This window comes from Diprion similis, chromosome 8, assembly GCF_021155765.1.
Source record: "Diprion similis isolate iyDipSimi1 chromosome 8, iyDipSimi1.1, whole genome shotgun sequence".
Lineage (NCBI taxonomy): Eukaryota > Metazoa > Arthropoda > Insecta > Hymenoptera > Diprionidae > Diprion > Diprion similis.
Window position 1 is genome coordinate 26,317,541 of NC_060112.1, and position 17,386 is coordinate 26,334,926.

General features: G+C 40.2%; 1 protein-coding gene across 14 annotated transcripts in view; it reads left to right on the top strand.

Moving 5' to 3' along the window:
- The first annotated feature begins 1,190 nt into the window (after positions 1 to 1,190).
- Positions 1,191 to 17,386, top strand: part of LOC124409190 (serine/arginine repetitive matrix protein 2) — a 153,875-nt gene continuing 137,679 nt past the window's right edge. For 13 of the 14 annotated variants that reach the window (XM_046886627.1, XM_046886634.1, XM_046886633.1 and 10 more), the window contains exon 1: positions 16,647 to 16,975. The gene's annotated coding sequence lies outside the window, so the exon portion shown is untranslated. Of the gene's footprint in view, positions 1,255 to 16,646; positions 16,976 to 17,386 lie in introns of those variants that run through there. The other variant, XM_046886628.1, reaches the window with a different exon arrangement.

A 17,386-nucleotide genomic window follows, 5' to 3' on the forward strand; every position in this document is an offset into this window, starting at 1 on the left:
TTTGAAACAAGCCAGTTTAGGGGTTCGAAAAGTACTAAATAAATGGAACTCGAAGAAAAATAGAACGAATACTGTTTTCGGATTCTGACTATAAAATATGCATTTATTCTCGTTTCGTTATATCGTGAAGTTGAAGAAGAATGATGTAAGACAGCAGACTTGACATAATTGGTTTGAAAAAAACTTTCTAGTTGCTACAATAAAATGGCACAGAATTATCAACAACTCAATTTGAATCGACAGAATGATGAAAATCTGAACAACAACTTTGGATTGCTCATAAAAGTCAAATAAATGAAATCGAATCTAATAACACAGACCTGCGATGGTTTTCCCCCCACAAAACTGAGTAGTAATTTCGTTAGGTATTAGGTACAAATCTATGAAAAAATGTATCTAAAAAATTCTTTTGAGAAATAATATGGGAAATTATTCCAAAATTTTCTGAGAAATTTTATTTCATCTCATACCTAAACATTCTATTTAATATTAATTACATATTTATTTCATAAAAAATTGTTAAACAAAAACTATAAATCTTGTATGGAAATAAATCTCTATGTAGTGTAAAAAAACTAGCGCTACATTATAATTCCATTTATCGCATCAGACGATAAAGCTGAGAGCTGAGAGTGGATAAAAATCAGCGTCAGTGTCGAGATCTCTGAGCAGCCCAGCATAACTGGTCCAGCACCTTGAGCCTCGGAATCTTCTCATCCGCAGCCAGCCGGTTAGAGAGAGGATCGAGAGGAATCTCAACGGCACGAGCAACAGCAGGAAGCATTCGTCGAATCCGAGGCTGGAGGAGTTGGAGGTTGGAGCAGCGGTGCACAGAATGCGACAAAGGAAGTGTCGGCGAGTGGCGCCGGCGGGAAATCGAGGAACTACAAAGCTGTTCGTGACGTCGTCAGTCACTTGTTGCGTCGCCGTGTAGCAGCAGTCGCTCGGCTCGGTGGAACCGCGCGCCAAGAAGCTACGCTCTTTGAGTTCACGCAACGGTCCGGCCGCGTTCGAAGTTCGAATGTCGGAAGTCAGCGCAGCGTTGCCTCGCCGCGGCCCGAACTCATGCTAAACGGCCGACGACGAATCGCGCTCCAGGATGTCGCGTGTGTCCTGTGATTTCTGTGATTGTTAACCGGAGTTTTGTGAGCCAGGATATACCCTCCCTCCCCTCTTCCCCACTCCAATCTTCTTACCTTGACAGAGATTTGTTTTCTTCATCTTCATCGGATCGACGCCGCCGGCAGAACAATGGTGAGCTAGCTGCTCTTCGCATCCAACTACCAGTAGATTCGTGATTTACTTATCCCGACTCACAATTTAGACCCCTATAAGTTACTGTTGGGTCTCGTTTATATACCCTCAGGTATAACCCCCTGGGGTTGATGCATCCCGTTAGGAATGATGATACCGGGTGTTAATTGTATTGGCGTGAAAAACGTCTGGCAGTAAGTTCGTCCTTCTCTGCTTTGGTATGTCTCGTTGTTTGTCTCTCTTGATCCTTAGGGCTACTTTTTCACATCCCATCAATCCATGCTTCTTTTGTACGAAGTAGTTTTGAACTTCGAATTGACCTGCACGCACGGTGGTCTGGACACTTTTTTTATTTAAGCATAAAAATGTCGTCGTGGGGTAATATTTTAATTAGAAAACCCATGGAGGAGATGTGATTAAGTATCTCACTCTCGATAAAGCAAGAATGAAATATTATAGACATAAGGAAGACAAGAAAGAAGGAAGATCACTTCGCGTGTGGTGATAAGAAAGTCAAGGGATAAAAAGATACTCATTTAAAGAATACAAAAACAGTCGTGGCATCGGGAAGTCGATGACGCGTTGCATGTATCGCTCATTAATGAATTGATATGCGAGCCGGTTGACGGTGGTCAGTTTCAATCTCTTATCGGAGCTACGCTACACGACTTGATTTGTAAATAAACATACGGATGCGTCAAGCTCGGGTCACGTGCTACAAGCATCGAGGTTTCTAAGCTTCTCTTCGATCCCCAATATCAAGGAATTGGCAAAAAATGGAACTCGATCCTCGCCCTCCGATGTTTCGATCATCTAGTCAATACAAGATTGAAGTTAGTAATATTGAATAGACGAAACATTCATGGAAAAAATACTACTTTGCAGCTATTAGGATGATTTTTACAGAATCCAGCTTGCAAAATTTTCGAAAAATAATTCTTCCTACGAATATGAACCTCACATGTGATTTAATGACCGTCCAAACTATCTAAAATGAGATTTGATCAAACGATTACTCTGATTATTTATTATTATTTGGCGCTATGTATAAATCCTTATAAGGTTATAAGAGGCATCAGGCGCGTAGCGATGGGTTGATCGCTGGTAGAGAAATTAGAGCGTAAAAAAATAAGTAACAGTCGAAAAAGAGGATGAGTATTGGGGTAAAACAATAAGAGTTGCTACGAAATAAGCAAAGGGTGACGGTTGTTTGCGTTATAACATCAAGGTTTACAGAAACTGGCCTTATAGCTCGATAATTGTCGAAATAATGAAAAACAAACAGAGGCTGAATAATTAACGACCATTCAACGGTACAAACCTGATCAAACAATGTCTGTCAAGCATATAGACAGTGGGTGGTGTGTCTATACGCCGAAACGTAAATGAGAAGTGTACACAAGTACCTACTCGTCGCACATGTGTAACAACATCCTGTCCTTTATTTTATCTCACAGCAACAATTGACGAATGAACCAAAAACCAAAAGCGAAAGCATCGCGAGAAAAAAAGCCACATTATAATACATCTCACAGCTGTAGGATCACAGCAAGAGCCGAAGGCTTCGACGTTTCGGACATTCGTTGTCAGTTTTATACGCTATCAACTTTTGATCGTCAACTTGCGGAACGACGAATCGATTCATCGACAGAGAAATATCGTCACCTGCGTTAAAGCGCAAAAATGAGACTCGTCAGGCTCATTTTTTTTTTTTTTTTTATGCCCACGCAGCACAATGCGATTCTTCGAGTCTTCGTCGTCCGTAGGCGGAGGCCGCAGGGTCGAAGGCTGCTTCCCAGTTCCAAGAGGCCCTCTTTGCTCTCCGGTTCGTACCTGACCTTCCGACGTGTTGTAGTGCCTGTATCGAGACCTACACTTCGCCAATTCTGTACAGTCCTCGTGTGGTACAGTCGGTACAAAGATTTACAAAAATCTGTGGAAGATCAAACGTGCAGGGTGTCCAGTGGTCCCCTGGAAATGTCGTTGAATTTTGTTTGTTCTCAAAAAGTCTTGGGAACTATCCTTAAATTGTTCGTGTATCCTAGAAATATTCTGTTTTTAATGCCCTTGAATATCCTGAAAATATCCTTGAATTTTAGACGGATTTTTTACTGGACACCACGTATAGTGAAATGAAGGTTTGAAAAGTAGACCGATGAGGCTAATCCGTTGTTGCGTCAGTAATTGAAAAAAAAACGTGACACAAGAAAAATTTGGAAAAAACCCTGAAATTCAATTCCCCGCTCGATCAACTAAAAATCAGTCTCCTTGTAAGACATTTCGCAGGATATCCGTACATTTACCAATAAATTATGCAATACTTTCATTAGATGCTAACTAGGTGTTTACAATTTAAATTTTACGTTTTAAAATCTTTTTGATACTTTTGTTATCAGATTGAACTTGGCTTCAATTGCAGCTTTCGAATATTATTTCTGTCACACATTTTTAACCTGACTGTACGTCCGGTATATCCTGAAGCATTTCGGCCGGTTTTGTGTCCTACGAGTTTATTACAACACATTTCTGAGATGTAATTATATATAGATACGGTACTGTCATTTTTTTTACACGTTCGAACATCCTGCCGGAGCATTTTTCTGTACGAGAATTTCTATCGAGTCGAGTACCTATAGGTGATTGATGTCCGCCACGTATTCGCATTTGGCTTCACGATAGCGTTGGCGGGAATTACCAAACGATGCGAGCCTCTGTATTTCCATCCTACACATATATTCTCGTAATGCCCGCATGTGATGTTATATGTTATAATATGATAGCAGTGAACGAGGCTCGTTTTTCATCTCAGGAAAGAGAACGAGGTAATCAACAAACAGAACCGCAATCTTTCTTCTTCTTCCAGTACCGAAACGTTGTCTCACAACATTTGCTCATCACTAATAATACTTCATCATGACAGAAAAAAGAATGTTGTCTCGGTGGAAAAAACAAGTTCTCAGGAAGAAAAAAATTTCGCGTTTTTTTCGAATTTATAACTCCTCGACCCTCCGTATTGTACCAATTATTATCTATTTATCTGTCAGTTTCGTGCTGCAAATACTAAACTCTAAACACTGCGTGTATCCAATAGTCCGTACCGCAGCTTTTCCGAGAGCCAAGGCAGGGACAAAATCGTTAATAAAAGAATTCGGGCCTCCGCCACCTACGACGGAAATAATGCTTTCTCCCCGGTCGGGTCTGGACGCTGGAGGCTGGAGACTAAGACGTGGAGACGGCAAAGCAATGGCGGGTAAAGGGAACAATTCGACGTCTGCAGCCTAGGAAAACGGCGTCGACTTACACGTAGCCCGAAATAGCGAACTAAGAAGATCGGCGCAACTCCTCGCAAGCTTTTGCTCCCTTCAGGGTTCCCTAGGGATCGACTCCTCGCTTCCCCCATTCACAAAGAGATCTCCATAGAAGAAGAGGTGCTGGAGGCTCATCCACGCCTCGTGAACAACTTCTTATGATCTATCACTTGTCGAGGATGCAATAGATGTTGATGCTTCTTTTTTATAAGAAGATTCTAACATCTTTTGAAACAAGATCAATTATGATATCGAAACGAGGAATTGTGATGAAAAGTGTTTGGCGATTTGTTCTCTTCATATTTCTACAACTCATTATCATCAAATTTTATAACGCCCGCTGATGAAATGAAATGAAATTATTTTCGTCGATATGAAAAATTACACTTTTCAACAATAATTTTGATTGTGAATCTGTAGAGAGTTTTTGATTTAGAGAATTTGATCCGGAGTCTCTTCTCAACTCCCCGTTTCTCTGTGGTTATTATAACTACCCCTAAATTCAAAATCCAACTTTTCTTCTAGGCATCTGACCAATTTATCAATTTTAATTTTATTTCATTCATCTTATTTACGTTTTGATTATTCCGGCAATGCCTGAATAAAAAATTATTAAATTTTTACTGCAATCGGCTTCCATATTCCTCGTAATAAGATCCTGGGAATGATCCTCTTCGCCGAGTCGATTCTTCTCACTTGTGTCATATTATGCTCGACGCCGTTGGACATTTATACCTGCACTAGGTCAGGTATGATACCTACAATAATTATCTCGTATTCTGTCACCCCGTGCCTAATGTCTTGCCACCTGCGATACACGACGGTTGTCCCCAGAATCTAACAAGGAACATCAGTTTAGTGTCCTCTTCCGATTTCGTCGAGACCCATGTGTGTTGTAGACCATTGAAAACTAAGAGACACGTATTTTTTTTTTATCTACAGAAAAATGGTTTAAAGAGCTGAAAACGATTCTCAAAGATGAGAACTCAACGGGGTGATTTCTTGCGCTCTTCATGTATTTGAATGAAACCAACACTGAAATATTTTTTTAATGAATAGGAAAACTCCATCATTAGTTCCATTCAAATCCATCAATCTCATCAAGAAATCACCTCATTGGGTGCTATCTTTGGAGGTCGTTTTCACCCCTCTAAACCGTTTTTCCGCAGACAAAAAAAATGTGTCTTTTAGTATTCAACATTCTCCAACACACATAAGTCTCAACGAAATCAGAGATGGACACCAAACTAACGTTCCTTGTGTAAAATCTGACGGCAGGCCGTCGCGCTGTCTGAATTCAACGCCACGACTGACCATGCCATACAGATCATATGCGTTAATTATCCACTGACTACTTGCGTAAATAACGTGTTAACTCTTTCATAAACCGAGCCACCAAGGTCTAATGGCCGCACTTTCGTCGCTCCCTAAGGACCCTGGCCATATATGGAGGTAACAACCTTCCCCCCCAATTCTCCGGCACCATTAGCCTCGTGACATAATTCGGGTGGTGGAATTTTGGAACAACTACCCGGCAGGTGTTGGGCGGGCAAGCATGCCGCAGGGTATACGAGGCCATAACACGACCCTTCCTTTCCCATAACTGCACTCACACTGAGCCCCCATATTGGACTGAAAATGAAAAGCCTTGCCGTCTCCGTCTTCATTCGGTAAATGCGGTTATTACACTTCTCCTTTTAGTGTAACGTGGTCAATTTTGACACGCGGATATTTCGAAAGATTTTTTACCATTTTGATAAATAAATGCAGTGTGAGTAAGAATACATTATTAAGTTTTGACTGAAAATTAGTTTGAGCTTTTCTACTGGAAGGTATGCGAAGTGATTTTACATGTTGATGAAAGTCTATTTAAACATGATGATTTCAGGATAGGAAAAATTGATCTGTGGTTATAAGTTTTCTCTTTCTGATTTCTGACCTTTTGTAAAGGATTAATACGTGATTTATAACGTGAGTCGTTTAATTTCGTAGCTTGGTTAGATGGATTTTTTAAAGGTATCGGAAGTTTGCTGCACGAGGGTATAAAAGAAGGCAGCGAAGTGAAGATGGAAGCGCGCGGAAGCTGCGTTTACATAAATCGTGACATGACTGCCATATGGGAGAAGTCGGGAAAGGGCGGCCAAAAATAGTCACCGTTTTGCTGCGCAGTGATTTTCATATACCAACAACGCGCAGCGCGCTCAGCGTGCACGTGCGCTTCTTTACGCCGGTTCTTCTGTTCGGTGGATTTAAATCAAACCATCTCATCACTGCGTATTAAAGCCACCGCTAGTCGATTTTATACCCTGCGTCAGTTGAAAATAAATCACGATATTTACATGCACCGAAGCGGAAGTACATGAATTGAATTTGCAGATAAACAAATTCTAAATTTCCAGTTTTGGCAAATTCAGAAATTGACATTTTTTTTTTACAACATACATGAATTATTCCTCATACAAATGAGAGCCTGGGACAGAATTACTGAGAATCCAAAAAATAAACCAATGACCGACTCTCAAAATGGTGAATGAAGTGGGAAGAATGAAAAATGACCTGCAGATCGATGTATATAGCACGTTATCCAAGACATCTTGTGTGAACGGGACAAAACCTTGCACGAATTTCCGAGAATCGGTTCGGGCAATTTTCTTGGAACGAAAACTGGGAAAAAGGAAAAGAACGAACCAATGAAACATCTGGCGAGTGGTATGCAGGACAAATCCTTGCGGACAAAGGATCACGAAGGAGCGGAGAGGCAGGACGAGACCTGTCCACCACGCCGGAAAATTTCATCGAGATCCCAGCTTCCAACCAACTTCCCACGCGAATCACTTGGATGTGAATTTTCATTCAATTTGCCTAATCCGAGTCGTTTCTTGACCAAACCTCCTGACCAAGATGGTCCTGATCCTGACCAAGGATTAATTGAGACCCAAATTAAAGTCGGTGATGACTTTTTACTGGAGAAGACAGGCATCATCTGCAGCACCTCTTCTGCAACATAAAGTTATTCAACCTCGGACAAGATAGTCGAGATTCATAGAGTTTCACCCATGGAATCGAGAATCGATAGCTGCGGTTCGCATTAATGGATGTATTCAAACGACGAGCTTGGGCTTTCTTCCTTGACGAGCGCAGTTCGCAGTTGTTGGAGGGTTTTAATATTTTCAAGTTATTGTTCATGAGTTAGTTTAATAATAAGATTTTCTTCCCAAATGGCGTAACTAACAACACCTCAGCCAAAAGGTTGTTAAAATTAACGTGAAGATGTTAGGCCAGTGCTCGACCGAAACGTCATTTTTAAGTAAACATTTCTAAGAAAATTCACCTACCTCGAGGAATTGGATTGTTATATTCTAGTTAGGTTCTTGACCTTCTTTGTGACCAAGGTAGAGATATGTCAGGTAGTTCAGGTTCGTTCGATACTCCCGGTGCTGGTATTTGGGTATTTAAGGGGTAACATCACTATAATAACCTCACAAATGCACACATTTTTTTTTTTTGAAAAACAAGGTAAGAAGATAATAATATTTGAGAAAGTTATTAAGCATATGTTTAAGTGTAATGCAAAAAATATTAAAAAATGATGACACTGGAGCCATACTCACAAGTCATATCGAATTCTGCGGCACGCAGTGTACTTGGTGCAAATTTAATTCTATAAAAAAAAAAAAAAAAAAAAATAGAAATACGTCATGTACATGTTTATAGTTAGAGAAATACGCAGGGGATTTTGAAAAAATGTTAAATTTTTGTGTAATTGCCGAGTATTTGAATAAAAATCTTCAAGTTTCGACCAAAGAAAAGGCACTTACTTGTCAATAAATAATGTTTAAATTAACTTATCGAAAATACCCTACGCATTTCTTTAGCTGTAGAAATGTAGATTAAGTTGTTTTTTTTTTTCTAGATAAAAATTTGCTCCCGTTATACCGATCGCCGCAGAATTCAACATGTTTCGCGAGAATGTAGCATTTTTCGAATATGTGTTGATAACAATTTTTTGTATCATACTTGAATATATGTTTAACTTTCTCAAATATTATTATTTTATTATCTTTTCTTCCATCTGAAGAAATAAAAAAAAAAATAAAAAATTGTGCACTTTTTAGGTTTTTAACGAGACGGGTTCGCATCCCTTGTATATGATAGAAGAGGATCCCTTTCGAAGATCCTTATAGGTATAATCTAAACCATCGACAAGTTCTAAACAATAGTCTCTATATATATGTACTTGATAACAATTTTCGTCTCTGACTAATCGAATAGTATCACGATATTCTCGACAATTCATCCTGATCAATCGAGTCTTCCATTCCTAATGAACAAACACCGAACAACCAATTATCGGCCAACTGTATCAATAGTAGGTATTCTAAGTTTATCTAGACGGTAACTGAGGCGACAGGATTGCGTATATTTCCGTGGAAGTCTGGCGCTCCACAAGAGCGCCAACAATCGAACGCGTGACAACTTGTAATTTATACACAGAATAAACGAGTCACCAAACTCAGACTTTGAAATGTCACAACCGTTCAGCTGCTACCGGATGTTGCAGGCTTCGGATCCACCCGCAAGTGTTTCTTCGATGGAAGCGTCGCGTCGCCGTCGCGTTCCTTCTTCGCCTTTCAGTTTCTTGGAAGTACAATGATCGAGAGGTGTTTTGGCATATTTTAAGAGACTTGTTTGCATCCATTTCACGGTGTCTTGGCCCATGAATATTAACCGGGATTTTGACTGGTTGACTCGCTTATACAGAACCCCTTCAAACGACCGAGCCCCAATTGTTGTCTTGACAATTATGACGTCAGCCCGCGTCTGAGAGAAAGGAACAAACCGCTTGTGTAGGTATTAGGTCTTGGTTCACGTGTGAAACCCGACAAACTTCTTGGAAACTCTTCGAACAAAGCAATTTCAGCCCAAGTACTGATAAATAAGAATATCAAGATAAGCGAAGAGAAGAGAAACGGCGAACGAAGATAATTTATTATCGCATTGGAAAGACCCAGCGTTAAAAATTTACGATATTCCGAAGTCAACCAGGTCGTAACGCGAGATCTATTAATTAATCTGCTTATGAATATTCCGCGATAGCTAAAAATCACTTAAAACGCAATCGCTTCTCGGAATGTCTCTCTGATTCAATCTGCATGATCTTGCGTAATGACACATTACTACATCTGATCTTACCATTGTGTAAACAATGCTCTGTGTTTTGAATATCACTGCAAAACGATGTTGTGAAATTGTTATGTTTATAAAACACAACACTATTTACTATACGCTATTATTATTTCCGCACTTGCACCACCATTCGAATTTGTGTATAGTTCAGAGGATTACAGTGAGCGTATATATAAAGTTCTTGGATTTGTTATCGTCGATTTCTTGTTCGAAAAGTAGAGCGCGTTGCTGCATGATTATTCCGTGTATCGTGAAACTGTCGAGCAGTTTCTATGAACCATTTAACTCTCATGCAGAGTGCACACACAACATACGTAGGTATATGTCGTAAACGTCGTGTTTATGACGTCCATTCAGTGCACGCCAGCTCGCTGCAACGACCGACTGAAGAGCCAATTCATGCAGAACTGCGTCGATAAGGATAGTCACTCCCTGCAGGGAGTATTATACTCGGCCTACAGCAAGAATAACGGGACCGAAGCACCGCAGTTAGATTTTTTAAAAACGCAAATTGATTCTTTCGCTGCCTCTAGTTTTACGACCTTGGAAACGCCCTTCTTTCGAATACACGCTCGTTTAATCGAATATCCAATTTTTAAATCTAAGGGTATTTAAAAAGACAGCTGAAACCCTGCAGTGAATTCCACTTTCCAGTTTTTGAATATCAATTTCCAAAAGACTATTGATTAAAAAGCCTTTTATTGAAAAATAAAATGCTTACTACGCATTATGCCAGTGCTATTGTGTCTCCGATGAATTCTACATCGTATCACAGACGTTGTTTAGACTCTCTATGTTCGTTCTAGATTAGTTTTACCCCCTAACTGACTGTCAGAATCAACGATCTTCAAAGCTCGATGATCTGTTCTACTTTACCAACGACTCGTAACCGTGAATGCTCAGTTTCGTTATCACTGTCGGTCTGTCAGTTGATTTCTTCACCTCCCGCAGAGACGGAAATAAAACTAGCAATGGAGATGTAAGGAAAGATAAGAAATTGAAGACAGCTGTATTAATCTCGAGGATCCATACGCGATTGCTAGTTTAGGCGCAAGATTAATCTCTACAATCCTGTTAACCATTTTTCTCGTTGTAGAACCGTAAACAAAATATGCAAAGTATGTGTGAAATGTATTTTACTTCCAACCTCGTATCGTAGATTAGAATCGCTGCGTGAACCCGAGGCCTCTTTTCTTCTTCAAGCCACGTGGCAGTTGTAATACTATCTCCACATTCACTCTTCTTTTTCCTTTTCTTCTACGAAGCTTTGTTCAGAAAAAAGAGCCATTCTGTCATCGAGGTCAGGCGTAACTAAAGAGCAACCAAGTTCAGGGTCAGGTCTAATGAATAATTGAACAAACATCTCGAATATCTCTCGTCTGCGAACTAATCTCGATCGTTGATTTATTTCTCTACTCTTTTTCCGCCGAGTTTCTTCTCCGAAGGAAACTCATTCTTTTCTTCCTTTCAATACAGTATATATGTGGTTTTTCATCTTCCATGTATCGTGTCTTTTTACGAATATCCCATAGATTTTCCCATTTAGTATAGAACCAGTTTTGCTTCGATTGTTATAATTTTATACTCTGCCAGTTGTTCTTCGTTATTTGACCAAGTATCGCTAACAATGGCGGTCAACATTGTGGCTGCACTATAAAGCATGTAATGCTTCATGGCATTCGGTGTCATCGCGTTTGTCTCTCTTTGTGCTCCTACATGTGAGCCACAACGAAACTTCTCCAGCCGAACTTCTGTTGGTAGGTAAGCCTTTCTAACCTAACATTCTCGTAACTTCACGTGCCATCAACACTGCACAAAGACCAGCCGTGGTCGGAATACCAACCAGCATGAGAAGAACGCTTGTGGAAAATATTTCTTGCACGCCCCCCGATGCGGAAGAGTTTCATGCCACGTAGTATACGTATAAGATATGAATCGATAGATTGATGCGATGTAGGATAAAATTCAAATAAAGCCGATCGTTTCGACTCGGTATACCACCTACAGACGTGGACAATTTCAAATTTGGTTCTACAGTATCAGGTATCGCTCATTCTGACCGCATGCACACCACCAGAGATCCAAACCACTCTGCCGCACGACTCTGACGGCTTTTGAAGTATCGAGTTTCAAAGCGACCTGCAGAATTCAAATTTGAACGCCTTGGAGTTGCTGGATTGAAGCATTCTTTATTGATCCCGAACAAGTTCAACTGAGACAAGTTTGGAAATCACTATTTTGATATCGCTATTCTACTCTGATCGTGAAAGAAGTTGAATAACTTTTAAATCGAAGAAGAAAGAAATGTAAATACAAATTTCAAATTCACCGGCAAATGGAGAGGCGCAAATTATGCTTTATACAACGACTACCGTTTTGAACCAGAACAAAGCAGACAAAAATTAATTAATTGAATGCAACGATCGGACGTGAAATTCCGTTGATTAAAGCGAAGAAGAATGAACGTCTGTCTGGCTTGTTATATCATAGCCGTGAACTTGGCCGGAAGTTATTAAAATATTATCTTTTTATTCTTTGATGGATTTTATACTTCTTCTTCTTCTTATTCTTCATTCACCGGGGTTTCTTCCTTGTTAGATGCTGGAACCGCTTTCCAGTCCTCCTGTTCTATGTACCACGACGATGAACGAAAAATATAGTTTCAATCACGAGTTGTATACCGCGGCTCTTTCAGCTCCTCCGATGACTCAGCGAAAGAACACTGAGGGACGAAGAAACGCACTGCGGAGAAGTTCAAGTCAGGTTAACCCGTTCCGTCTACAAACTCAAAGCTTCCTGCTTGCGCTCTCTTCTTGGTTCGAAGTAAGAGGAAGAAGAAGAGGCGACCGTCGTTCAAGAACATCTTGCTGCTCTACTCCAGCGTTCAACGATCACCTACGAACTCCAGTTGTATTCATACATAGAATAGCCAGAGACTGAAGGTTCATAAAAATTTTTCTCCACTATGGGTTGTTCACAAAATCTGTTGAAACCTGATGATTATGAGGAATCGAGAGGTTATGGTTACGTAACAGACTGCAGCCGTCATGCGTCAGTCACGCGATCAAAGCTGTAATATGATGGAATATAGAATGAATCTTGTAGAAATCGAGATCTCTTGGGCTTACGAAATCCGACACTTGTGTGTAACATAGAAACCCTGGTGTTGCACCTTGTTCTCAATGTCCATGCATACAGTTATCTGCATTTCACCAATCGTTGAAACCATTTTGCATCTCTATCTCTCTCTCCGTTTTTCGTGCTCATTGGTAGCAAAGGTCACGCGTTCCTGGCGTCACCGTTTTTCACTTTCTTGATTACCTTTTGTTCCCTGACGATGCGACCGGACGTCGGTCCCGTGTATTCAGCGTCGAGCCGAAAGATCGGTACAAGAGATGGCGTGATTTGTGGCTCCCCTGAATCGTGACTTAATGAAAAACTGCACCACTCAAAAACGAGCTACAAAGCTTCATGCGATGACCCAGAAGAGAAGAAGAGAGAAAAGGGGCTTCGTTGTGTAGCCAGACTCTGATCCATCCAACTGTGACTGCGTCCTACATGCATACTAATGCCTGCTCCGAAATTAAAGCCGTCTCTTCGACATATCATCACACCCGATGTTTGAACAGAAAAATATATCGACTTCTCTCTTTCACGTCTTCTTACTTACTTGATAGTTTCTCAAACCGATAGAACTTTCAATTTTTACTATTCCATGTTGATACTGTTCTAACGTTAATTTAATCCAGTGGGTATTTGCAGTGCGTTCGGAAAAAATAACGACGTTGAAGTTATTAACGTCACTTTATCGATACATGTTTAGAAAAATCGTTACATGGACTCTTAGGATTTTCGGAAATTCAGTTAGTAAATAATAAGAAAAGCAAACATGTTCATATTTTGAAAGTCGTTTTAAAATTTGGCAATAACTATTTTTCCACGATGTTTTGTTACATTAACGTTATCAACTTCAGCCTTATAACAAAAATTGAAAAAAACCAACTGCTAGCGATGCTAAGATTGAATGAAATCTCCGTGGGCGTGAGCTGTAATTATTGTATCGACACCTATTTAACCTCAATTTTTGGGCAGTCAATGCATGAATAATCCGCGCATATGATATACCACGCTGCTGTAATTGTGCTTTGCAACTTTTAGAAGGAATGATGATAAAATTTTAGCTGCTGGTTGTGCGATTATTAAAAAATATTTGCCTGCAGTATTCAACTTCAGAAAAAATCTGTTCAATATTCCTTTAGCTTTTCCTTCTTTTAAAATTATGTTTTTTACTTTGGAAGCTTACATGTTCAAAATCTTCCTCCTCTCTATAAATTAGAAGCTCGACGAACACAAACATCTCAATGTTTTCTAATTTGTTGATTAGATAAGACTTTTCTCGACTTTTGGCTTCGTCGTTGACGAACTCTTCTTACGTTAACCATTATTGTACTCACGATTCATGTATTTATTTTCACCAAGTATACGTCACAGTTCGAATAACAGATGCCTACCTTCGTTTCATTCCGATAAGTTATCGTTATCAAAAGCCATCCGTATCGTGTGTGCGTTTGTGCCTATACAATCACGTTACGCTAGCCAGATAGAATGAGGCGCATACCTCCTTATCTCAACATGATGTTTACCTTAAGGGGGTATTCTGGTCTAGAAATTTGAAAAAATCGTTTTTTCCTCCATATTTTCAAAGCTCAGACCTTTAAGAATAAGCCTCTAAGAGGATTTTTGGAAACTCAAATCATTTTCGAAGTTAAAGTTATTTCTGTGACGTGCCAACTAAACCGGTCCGGTTGGAACGAATCTTTAAACGCGTTTTTCTCGAAACTACTTTTTTCGATACGGTTGACATGATATCTCAAGTTCTGATCGACCGATTTACTTGAAATTTGGTGGAAATGTTCTTTGTATATCCCTCTATGGTAGGAAGCACGATTTAAAAAAAATATTGTCGTTATTTTTTTAAAATTTGGAAAGGTCAAAAACCAGGGGCACAAAAAAACAAAATTTCCAAATCGTCGGATTTCGTGAAATAAATTTTTTCTTCTCTTTCCGTGCTCCGGGCTATCGAAACGTCTTTACTAATAAAGAATTTCTTTGTTTTTTCTATTTTGGAACACTACAAGAGTCAAAAACATGTCGACCAGGACGCGCCTTTTTTTTTGTAGTCCCCACTTTACCACTCTGTAACTTTTCATATTTTTTTTTTTTTTTTGATGAATTTTTCTTGCATTCTTGAAACATTTATTTGATGTTTACATCTTCATCAATTGCATCGGATTAATGGGACGAGAAAAAAGTGTTACGATTAGACCGAGAATGTAACATTCGTTGAACGAGGTTAGATTCCTTGGCGATATCTACTTCATATCGATCGCAATTATGATTACCGCGTCCATTGATGTAATTCCGACAACACGGTATCTTTCAGTTTAATCGGTTCTAAATCAACCCGGAATTCCTGATACAGATCGACGCGCAGAACGTCGATATGCCTTCTTTCATAATTAACCTCTATAATCTGGCCTGAGACTTTCCCGCCGTGCTTTGCTCATGTAGTCCAGAATTCCACTCGTGGATTTTTATGCACAGGACTCATCAACTTCAATTTCACTTCGTTACACAATAAGCAGTTTACCTTGTAATATACTTATTGTAGTATTTTTTATATCATTCCCTTTTCCAACCGTATAATCAGCAAACATCGGTGTAACGCGGGAACATGAATTGTGAGTTTCTTGCCTACAATTCATTCAAATTATAGTCATTCCATAGCCAACATCGATCATCACAGTTGAAAAGTACAGGGAAAAGAATTTTTTTACGTCGTATTCGACTTATCTTTATCGCTCACGACGCTTTTTATCACCTTCGGACCAATTACAACTAACGAAACAATTCTGCCTTTTACCATGATAACCGTGATAGTCGACACAAGGTATTATACAATAAAGCCGGAGACGAGATGATGAGCACCGCACAAGACAACTGCATCGTTCCCTGTTACAAATAGTAGATGCGTAAAATATATAGCATCGTTTTTTGAATCTACGAATCACGTTAGAAATAAAGTCCACCTCATTTCCACTTCCTTACAGCAGGGTCACCCACCTCTCAATCTGCATCGAAAGAATTTTTCCCTCGATGTTATTTCAGGAGTTCATTAGACAACGAGAGTTTCGGGAATCGTTAGAAAACAACACGTTAACGAAACTGGTGATAGATCGTATCTGGATAGAATCAGAAAAGATAATTTTGATCATAAAAAATGGAAGACGAGCAAGGTTGCCTGCTATCGTTTCTCCACCCCATTCGGCACAGAGTCAGTCAGCTTGACGCATTGTGTAATTCTTCAACGATGCACCGGCACATGGACAATGAAGTAACGAACCAGACGCGAGAACATAAACATAGCCAGACTATAAATATATGCCACTTACACGATGTTCACGATAGTAGAAGAGCATGCGTGCAGCAACAGCATCAGCAACAGCAACAGCCCCACGGATTGATACGGATTCATCTATGCCTGCATCAAGCCACCTGAGAGGTGAGAGGCGAGTGAACGCGATTGGAGGGAGCTGGAATCTCTGGAAGGGGGCATGGAGAGGTGGGGGTTCACCTGTGACGACGCCAGTTCTTATCAGTCTTATTCAACCCGACGCGGGACCAGCACTACTCGCGGTTCTGTTCATCGCGTGTAACTTTGTCTCATGCATCGCGGCGGAGACGAAGCTCTGCTACCGATGCGCTTTTGGTGTGTGTATGTGTGTGTGTGTGCGTGTGTGCATGTGGGCTCATTTGCGTTGGAGGTTTGGTGAGAGTCTACGTCCGCCCATGCATCCATCCATGCCTACTGACTGACTGACTAACTAACTGACTGACTGACTGACTAGCTGACTTGCAGCAGGAGTGAGGATACTCGAGAGAGGAGACTCGGCTCTCATTCTCTCGTGCGTGCGTGCGTGCCTTAAGTTGCGGTATTGTGTTCGGGTTCCTCGCTACGTACAGTGGTGTGCTGTGATATAACGTTGGATGATGGGCGGTTAGCCAAGACCGTGAAATCGGTAGCAGAACGAGAGTTTCTATTGTGCTAGTTTTCAGAGTTTCTGTTTCGAGTGCTGTGGTGTAGATTTTATCACTCCTGAAGATAATGCTGTTGAGGATTAATATCGACTGACATCGTCGTCCTGCTATAGATCTCGATCGACGAGGTATTGAAGTCAGATTATTCATTTCTTTGCTACACCGTCTGAGCAGTCGGTCTATCCTATTATCCTTAACACTTTTGGAAACCTTGGTGATACGCCGTGGCGATGAAACTTTGGTAAACATACGTGATTACACTTATGACGCGTCGTAATCATTTACACTGAGGTTTTTTTCTCAACTCTTTGATGATCCGTCAACCTGATAACTGACATATTGCTTCAGGCTTCACTTTGGCATTCTACGGTCAGTTCTTTCTTTCACTCTGCGAAGTTGTCTAACCCAGTTAAAAAAAAAAAACATTTAGCTATGGATTAACTGTACGTCATAGTGCTGTCAGTTGGAGCAATGATATTCATCATAGCGGTAACGTACATCGAGTGTGCTCTAACAGTGAAGCAATCCATGAGGTTTGA